The 9,587-nt window shown below is 36.9% G+C and overlaps 1 long non-coding RNA gene across 1 annotated transcript; it reads left to right on the top strand.

Moving 5' to 3' along the window:
• The first annotated feature begins 1,063 nt into the window (after nt 1-1,063).
• LOC311074550 lies at nt 1,064-6,878 on the top strand. Its single transcript, XR_014604317.1, has 4 exons — nt 1,064-1,305; nt 3,334-3,494; nt 6,448-6,558; nt 6,694-6,878. It is a non-coding gene; the product is annotated as an uncharacterized lncRNA (long non-coding RNA).
• The last annotated feature ends 2,709 nt before the right edge of the window (nt 6,879-9,587 follow it).

The following is a 9,587-nucleotide window of genomic DNA, read 5'->3' as shown; positions in this document are numbered from 1 at the left end:
TTAACATTTGTGCAGAATGCAGAGATCTGATTAGCCAGTGCCTAGCCCGGGATCCAACGAACGGCCCACGTTAGAGCAGATGTCACAACAAATGGATTAGAAATGATCTACTGTAGATCGGAGGAGTTCAGGAGATTCACTCGATCAGTGATTTCTTTTATTATCAATTGTTTCTCAAAAAAAAAGATGAGAAAACAGTTAGCAAACCACGCATTATATTAAAAACGAAGTCACAGAAGCTGTCTTTTTCAGTTTCAAAGGTATTTTATTCAGTTTCAATTTATATTTTCATTAGTTTCTTGAAAAGTTATGTTCTTTATTATAGGCACAAAAATAATTCCATAAGATTTGAGGAGGCTGTCGATTGCTCACATGGGAGGAAGAGGAGGTGAGTGCTTTAGTTTTTTTTATTTGTTTATGGTATGTTGTTGTACATTGATTAAGTAAATTAATGTGTAGAAACTTGTGCGATGTAAATTTTATCACATGTATTTGGTTCCTTGCATAAGAAATCAACTTTTCAATTTGAGTAACTAAAGTTATGTATAGTAACAATTTGTAATTGACCACTGACATTGAGTATTGGTTATTATTAAAACATTAATACTATGTGATGTGTGAAATATTCCAGCCTCAGGCCGCTCCAGATCCAGGAGAGCTGCTTTCTCTCAGAGAGCTGGTCAGGAGGTTTGGAGACCCGGTTCCGATGACCGTGATCAGGATCCGCTGCCAGACCCGGCCCAGACACCGATCCAGGAGCTTCATGGATATTTAACACAGTCTTTGTCTTCTGAGTTTTCTGTTTCTGTTCTGACAGGTCCGGCTCACAGGAAGAGAGAGTGGCAGAGCGGCAGCCAGAAGAGCCCAGATGATGGACGTCCGTTCACTTCATCGAAACACTCAGAATAGGCTTTGACCAATCCTTACATTGATTATTAATATTATCAACAACAACAAATAAATACATTTGAAATTCTAAAACACTAGAATTTGAATTCTAGTCTTTTCCAGACTCATCATCATCTTTGTCCATCTCTGAGGACAATGTGGAGAGGCTGTTATGCAGAGAGTCGTCTAGGCTGAGCAGCAGAGGCTCGTACAGCGTTGAATGGAGTGGTGATGTTTCGGAGAGCCGAAGCGAACAGGACAGTGGCAGCAGCTGCGGTTTGTCCCGGTCCGACAGCATGGAAGGGTGGCGGTGCCATCCACTCCCGGGTCAAGTTACTGTCGAGCCGACAGAGACTTCAAGTGGCCGAACTGCTCAGGGTGCCATGGAGAATTCTCCTGTGAACAAGAGCTCAACAGGTGAGACTGAAATAAGGCTGGGCAGTGTAAAGTGTACAGATAGAGATTTTGCTATTCCATGCAAAACTGCTTCGAGTTTTTAGCATGTTAATGTCCGGTCACATTTACTGGTGCTCAGCTGAATTTTGCTTTCTGATTTTTTTATCGGAAGTTCGTCTAACAGTTTCAGAGCATTAAGAGAACATTCAAAAGTAACATACCCATAATGCAAAATGCTAAAATATAATGTTCCTTTAACCAAGAGAAAACATTTTTGAAAAATGTGAAAAATAATTTTTGGGAACTTAATTTCTTAACTTAAAGGGAACATTACTAAAACGTTCTCAATAAGCCGTGAACTCAATGGTGCTTGCGCTGTCTGACACACACCCGAAACATGCGCACAGAAAGCTGATTCTCAGACAGCATTCCATCCACAATAGAATTATATTTCTGACTTATTGCACTTGAATTGCCAAATTTATTTATTTATTTTTTAATGGCTGTTGTGCCAAGGATTACAGAGTCGGTTATTTCATAAATAAGACATTGGTATGCATTTAATAAAAATCAATGTTTATTTAAATATATTTAATATAATATAAATACATTTTAAGATATGGCCCACATCTTTGCCATTACCAGAACTGAGCCACATGTGCCAGAGTTGGCCAAATAATGCCTGGAAGTGGCGGAGCCAGGATTTTTTCATAGGGGTGGCCAGGCAAGGGCCAGCAACCAGTTTGGGGTGGCACAGAAATCTTAATTATTTTTTCATAAAAAATAATTTGACTATAATGTATTGGACTGTTTTAGTGCCTAGTGCCTACACAACTGAATAAAGTTAATTTGTACTTAATTGTAATTGAGTTAGTAGTGAATTAGGAATCATGGAATACTGAGTGAATTTTATATATTTTTTTTATTACCCACCACCTCATATTAAAATTAATTAAATAGTAATAAAAGGGCACACACTATAGCTTAAGTTCAACTTGCTCAGTTAGCTTGGTTCTGGTTCTCAAAATCTCCCATAGCTTGTTCTACATTGTTGCATCTTCATGGATGAGATAACATGCAGATAAATACTGTAGTCCAAAGATTATTCAACCTTCAATGCGTTTTTTTATAATCAATGAACTATTCAACCAATTCTGAGTTAAAAAAAGTTTAACTTTCTATATTAGTTGTCAAAATAAATAATTGCAACAGTTCTATCATACCGAAATTAAAAAGGAAAACAAAAGTTCTCTTTTGAATCCCCATGTGCAAGAATGTGAACAAGGCAGAAGTCAACAGCACATAATGTAAAATGTTATGTTTTTCATAATGTAATGTAACCAGAATGTAAAATTAGTTATTTTATGGATTTAAAAATTATCCATTTTTGTTTGTCCTTTACAAACGAACGCAAAATGAATGCATATCTTCTAGTACAAATGCACAGTGCTCACATTTATTTGGACATTAAAACATTACATATCAGTTTGTGCCTTATATTGTGATCTCACATAGCAGAATATTTTAATCCAGACACGTGACGCATAGTATAACAAATACATGCATGCAGTTTTGACAGCTTTAATCGCCTTTTTGATTCTTACATGAGTTAATTAACGACAACTACGGCTACAGCACGCCGCATTTGCGCGTAATGTGCAAGCACAGTACAACGGCTGTCAGCCGTATGACAGAAAAGTTAGTTTTACTGACATTTGGCCTGATAACATCTCATCTTACCGAAGATAGCCAACTGAATGAGGACATATATGTAATATTTCTGTTCCTCAAATAAAGCTTTCAAATGGTTTCAGAAGCTTCAAAATATAATGCACGAAAAGCTTATGGTGCTTTTATAGTAGTTTTTTGTCTTTTATAGAGCTTGTGAGTAACAACCATAACTCACAGTATCGGAATATCCGTTCCATGACTGACCGATACCCAATCCGACAAAAAGGGCCCGTGTCGGACCGATTTTAAGTATTGGATTAATTCATCCCTACTTAAAACTTGTATGATGTAGGATCATCTGTTGTTCTTCAACTCTAGACAATCTGTCTGTGGGATATCAGTGCCGTTCCAAAGGAGGGGAAGATAGTAGATGCCAAGACCATCTTCACAGGGCACACAGCTGTGGTGGAGGATGTGTCCTGGCACCTTCTACATGAATCGCTGTTTGGCTCTGTGGCTGATGACCAGAAACTCATGATGTGAGTAAGCAAAACGTACTGTTCTCCCTCTGCTGTGCAGGAATCAGTGAAACTGTAGGACTTTTTGTTTTTTTAAGAAAAAGAGAAACATTTAAAGGGTTAGTTCACCCAAAAATGAAAATTCTGTCAGTAATTACTCACCCTCATGTTGTTCCAACCCCGTAAGACTTTGTTCATCTTCGGATATTTTTGATTAAATCTGAGAGCTGTCTCACTTCTCCATTGGCTTCTATGTTATTGAAACTTGCCGGCCCGGAAAGTAAGTAAAGACAATTTTTAAAATAGTCCAAGTGACTACAGTGGTTCAACCATAAGTTTATCAAGCGACGAAAATACTTTTTGTGTGCAAAAAACCCCCAAAATACCGACTTTATTCAACTATTAATTTCTTCTGTGTGGGCATCTGTCGTGAGTTCATGTAGCGTAACAGCACAGCGCAACGTCAGAATGTAGGCTCACTATTGGCCAGCATCACACACATGACCAGCTTCAGCCAATAGTGAGCCTACGTTCTGACCTTGCGCTGTGCTGTTACATTGTCTTTACTAACTTTCTGGGCTGGCAAGTTTCAATAACATAGAAGCCAATGGAGGAGTGAGACAGCTCTTTTAGATTTAATCAAAAATATCTTAATTTGTGTTCCGAAGATGAACGAAAGCCTTACGGCGTTGGAACAACATGAGGGTGAGTAATTACTGACAGAATTTTTATTTTTGGGGTGAACTAACCCTTTAAGTTGTATTACACTATGAAATGTCTGTCTTCTACAGCTGGGACACACGATCCAATAACACATCAAAGCCCAGTCACTCTGTGGACGCCCACACGGCCGAAGTCAACTGCCTGTCCTTCAACCCATACAGCGAGTTTATTCTGGCCAGTGGCTCAGCAGACAAGGTCTGTACATGTTGCGATCCACATAATCACACATGCACACTCATCTGTAGGAAGAATTTGCTTTAGAGATCCGTCCTCATGCGGAGGGGACACAATCCCCTTAAAGAGTTAGTTCACCCAAAAATAGAAATTCTGTCATAAATTTCTCGCCCTCATGTCGTTCCAAACCCATAAGACTTTCGTTCATCTTCAAAGCACAAATTAAGATATTTTTAATGAAATCTTAGAGATTTCTGTCCCTCTATTGACAGTCTACAGAACTACCACTTTGACCCTTTAAAAAGTTAATAAAGAGATCGTAAAACGAATCCAGATGAATTGAATGGTTTAGTCCAAATGTTCTGAAGAGATTTGATCGCTTTATATGATAAACTGATTGAATTTAGGCTTTTATTCACATATTAACATTCATCAACTCACACATCAGTTGGGGTAAACGGAAGCTCAAGCATGTTCGTTTGACATGCGAGAAACAATGAGGTTCATTCTCGCATGTCAAGTTCGGTTGAGCTTCTGTTTGTGTTTGCTGATCAATGTTTATATATGAATTAAAGCCTAAATTAAATCTGTTTATCATTTAAAGCGATCGAGTCTCTTAAAAAAAATTGGACTAAACCGCTCAATTCATATGGATTGGTTTACAATCTTTTTCATAAACTTTTTGAAACATCAAAGTGGTAGTTGTGCAGACAAATCTTTCAGATTTTATCAAAAATACATACATTTATCAATATTGAAAAAAGTTGTGTTACTTGATGCATTTCTTTCAGGATTCTGACTGAATAGAAATTCTAAATGAAGAGAATCATTCTGATGAATAGAAAGTTCAAAAGAAAGCATTTATTTAAAATAGAAATCTTTGTAAGAAATGTATTTACTGTCAATTTTGATCAATTTAATACATCCTTTCTGAATAAAAGTATTCATATCTTGAGTAGTGTTGTCAGAAATGGTAAATTTAACTCAAGTTAAATAGGGTCCAATATTAAATTTCTGCCGTATCAATACATCGATACCATCTGCGCTTTATTGCTCTCTGTTCTCTCCGACAGCGAGTTGACACACACACACACACACACACACACACACACGCACGCCTCCTCTTACTCACTCGTCTCAATGCACTCTGATAGTGTTGGTGTTATAGGGCATGAATTTCAATGTGGGATTGTGGGTATAGCGCATCATTTTACTACTACTCACAGATTTCACAGTCACAGTCAAAGCGCACACACATAAAGCTGCCTCTTAAACAGCTTGAGAAAATTGTCAAAATGCTCATCTTGGCGAGTATTTACATAAACGCAGTCGGTTGTGTCTTGATTGAAGGCAAACCGAAGAAAATGGATGTGTATCGGTGTATTGGATCCATGCATTCGGTCTTAATGTGACAGCAGCCTAATATTCCTGTTAATCAATGAACAAAAGAAAAGAGAAAATCACTCGCTGAATAACTTTTAACTTTAATTGTAAGGATTAATCTGTATTTATTTTTAACAATGAAGAATATCCAGTGTTATTTTACATTTGATTACTTCAATTTCTGTAGTATTTCTTACCTGAATACTACTATTAGACTTACAGTACCTGAAAAACATAAAGCACTATTTCTTCCATTTGTATATTTATTCTATTGTATTTATTTGTGCTATTGTTTGTGATTTTGTTTATTTTTTTCTTATTTTCTTATTGACTGTTTGTATTTTTATGTAAATGAAATTTAAAGTTTGAAACCAAGCTTCCTTGTGCGCTGTGTAAGCTATTGCGCAACAACATTACCCCCATTGTAAAAACACAAATACATTGAGTGAGCAAGCATTTAAGTGAGATAATTGTAATGGTAATGGATTAAGTATAAAATATAGAATCAAAATTAGATTCAAAATCTTGTCTCTTTAGAAGCCTTGGATTAAACCGCTTGATTCATGTGGATTACTGTCATGATGTGTATCATTTTTGAAGCTTGAAAATATTGATAGAATTTCAATGCATGTACAATTTTGCATGCCAGTTTTGACAGTCTAGTCTAATAATCCACTTTTGTTTGTTTTGGCAGTTCATTCATGGTGGGCACACAGCTAAGATCTCAGATTTCTCCTGGAACCCAAATGAACCCTGGGTAATCTGTTCTGTGTCAGAGGACAACATTATGCAAGTATGGCAGATGGTAAGTACAGCAAAACTGTAGATTCTTAAGATTTCCATTTATTTTGAGGATGTTTTTTTTTTTTTTTTTTTTTTTTTTTTTTTATGTATTTGATATTAGGACTTTGCACTGATATCATAAACTTCTCTCGTTTAGGCTGAGAACATCTACAATGATGAAGAGCCAGACACCCCCGCGTCGGAGCTGGAGGGACAGGCGTCATAACTGATCTCATTAAAAATCTACAACCCTTTCATGGCTTCTTACTCCAGCTTTTGCTTTTCAGCATTATTCAGTCAAATCCATCCTCTTACTTTCTACTCCATACATAGCAGATACTTTATCCATCACATGAGCAATATCTGCATAGCTGGCCTACAACCAATCAAATCACTGTGCGATAAGGCCTAGGGTGGGCTATGTTCTAAAAGTAACCAATCAAATCACTTTCCTGGGTTTTCAATGTGTCCTGTCCTCCAATAGTGGTCTGGGTAATGGGAGGAAGGGGGGAAGGCCAAAAGGTGCACAAAGGTGTGAAAATGTTCTCTTGAAAAAACCTTTGATGGGATTACTTGCCATGGCAACAAATGGCTGTAGCACGGAAGTATACGTCCACAACATACATCCGATTTGGTATCATTTCGGATGTAAACGGATACAGATCCATGGAATTTGAGCTATCCGGCCAGTATACTCCTGGATTCTTCCGAATTTCAGCAGTGTAAAATGTAAAATATAGCAGGAGACATTTTAATTGTTTACTAATAAAACAGTTATTTTTTATGTCAGTGTCTGTCGGCTAGACAGATGAAGTTGACGACTCGCGATCTTCGCAGCGCCAGAGAGAAATGCACATTTCATACGAATTACATAAGCAGCGCAGTCTGTTTTCTTTCGTTTTGAATTGTTCCGCTAAAGAGTAGACATTTCAAGCTATCTATATGTCTCAGGTCTGTGAGGCAATAGGCTACCTTATAGGGTCCGTGTACTTTTTGATCATTTCATTTCCTGTTTGGAATGGAATAACGAAAAATGAAAACCAGCTCGTTTATTCGTTTTTTTTTTTACTTTAGTTTAAAAAACGAAAAATTAGATTTTGGCTCGATTTTTCATTTTTCGTTTGTGGTTTACAAATGGTTTATGGGTTCGATATTTCATTTGCACATGTGGGCGGCGCTGAAACGCCCCTTTCATCTGATTGGTCAAAACGCTCCGCCTTCAGTAAGCTACGTGCTTTTCTTTCTGTCAGAGTCAGTACGAGTGTGGCACAGACAAATCATACACTATAATACAATAATGTCTGAAACCACCACTCACTGTTAACTATGCACAATATTTGAAGCAGAATATGTTGCTGCTCACGTAATTCGTGCTGCAAGCGACCCCATTAATGTGAGCCACAGTATATGACAGATTATTTTAGCATGATATATTTCCCATTGATAAATACAGTGCAAATAGTCCCGTCTCTTTGGATAAAAGGGAAGTGGAAATAAAAATCAATAATAGGCTGAATGGTACCATGATATGTCCGTAACATGTCCGTAGATGACCTACCCATAACTGTTACATTAGAGTTAGCTATAACAGAGTTACAGTATAAAAATTATGTCTAAAGTTCCCATAAAACATGAAAACCCAACAACTCAATGAAAATATATCCTTGTTGTGTAAAACATCTTTTCATAATCTGTGATTACACAATTCCAATACGAATAGCACCGGGAGGCGTCTGGAATAACTCTACAATGATCAATCCGCATTTTTAAGTCAGCTAATTTTACAGTAGGCTCATATTCAGAATGTCCTTCTCGTACAACGCCAACGCCCGCACAAATGGGCTTCCTTTGTGAAATATAGCAGACCATCTTTTTTTAAATAACAGTTTAAAAAAGATGGTCTGTGATAGATAGATAGATAAATTCGTGCATTTATTTGTCATTTAAACTGATGCAAACAGGGAAAGAGAGAAGAAAACTTATTCTGTCGCCCCCTCTAGTGGACAGCATTAAGTATTACGGCCTTCATTGCTCAGATAACGCAAATTAATGGATTTTTTGGGAAAGTCAGTCAGTCAGTCAGTTACCAGTTAGAAAAGATATAAGCGAGTCAGACCAGTCTGAAGGTCTGAGCTGAGTTTGGTGATGCATTTGTTCAAGGCGGAGTCAATTTCTCATAATAATATTACATAATAATAATAATGTTTAAGAATATGCTGGCTTTTTAAAGCCAACCTAATAAAGAAAACTCAGACAAACATCGACCAATTCAGTATGTAATAACATTTGTATTAGTTTTATAATAAAACTAATAACATTTTAAAGGTATCCCGTGCTCTTCAACCAACGTGATTTTAATTAATCCCAAACCTGGTCATTTTGTCAGTATTAATGTACGTTCACTTCTCTCTTTTCTGTCTCTTTCTTTTCATGTGAAATGAGTAGGCTACAAATGCATACATTCATAAATATAATCTTTATTTCTATTCAATTTTCAAAATTATTTATACGCCACACTGCCCTTTGATGTAAATGGTAAATGTTACGGACATAGGACCATATGGTACCGTTCAGCCAATCATTGATATTTATTTCCACTTCCCTTTTATCCAAAGAGACGGGACTATTTGCACTGTATTTATCAATGGGAAATAGCCTATATCATGCTAAAATAATCTGTCATATACTGTGGCTCACATTAATGGGGTCGCTTGCAGCACGAATTACGTGAGCAGCAACATATTCTGCTTCAAATATTGTGCATAGTTAACAGTGAGTGGTGGTTTCAGACATTATTTTATTATACTGTATGATTTGTCTGTGCCACACTCGTACTGACTCTGACAGAAAGAAAAGCTTACTGAAGGCGGAGCGGTTTGACCAATCAGATGAAAGGGGCGTTTAAGCACCGCCCACATGTGCAAATGAAATATTGAACCCATAAACCGATTTGTAAACCACAAACGAAAAATGAAAAATCGAGCCAAAATCTCATTTTTCGTTTTTTAAACTAAACTAAAAAACGAATAAACGAGCTGGTTTTCATTTCTC

Source organism: Abramis brama (genome assembly GCF_963993115.1).
Source record: "Abramis brama genome assembly, chromosome: 23".
NCBI classification, from domain to species: domain Eukaryota; kingdom Metazoa; phylum Chordata; class Actinopteri; order Cypriniformes; family Leuciscidae; genus Abramis; species Abramis brama.
The sequence above is the reverse complement of the archived record's forward strand: the minus strand, read 5'-3'. Positions and strand labels throughout refer to the sequence as shown.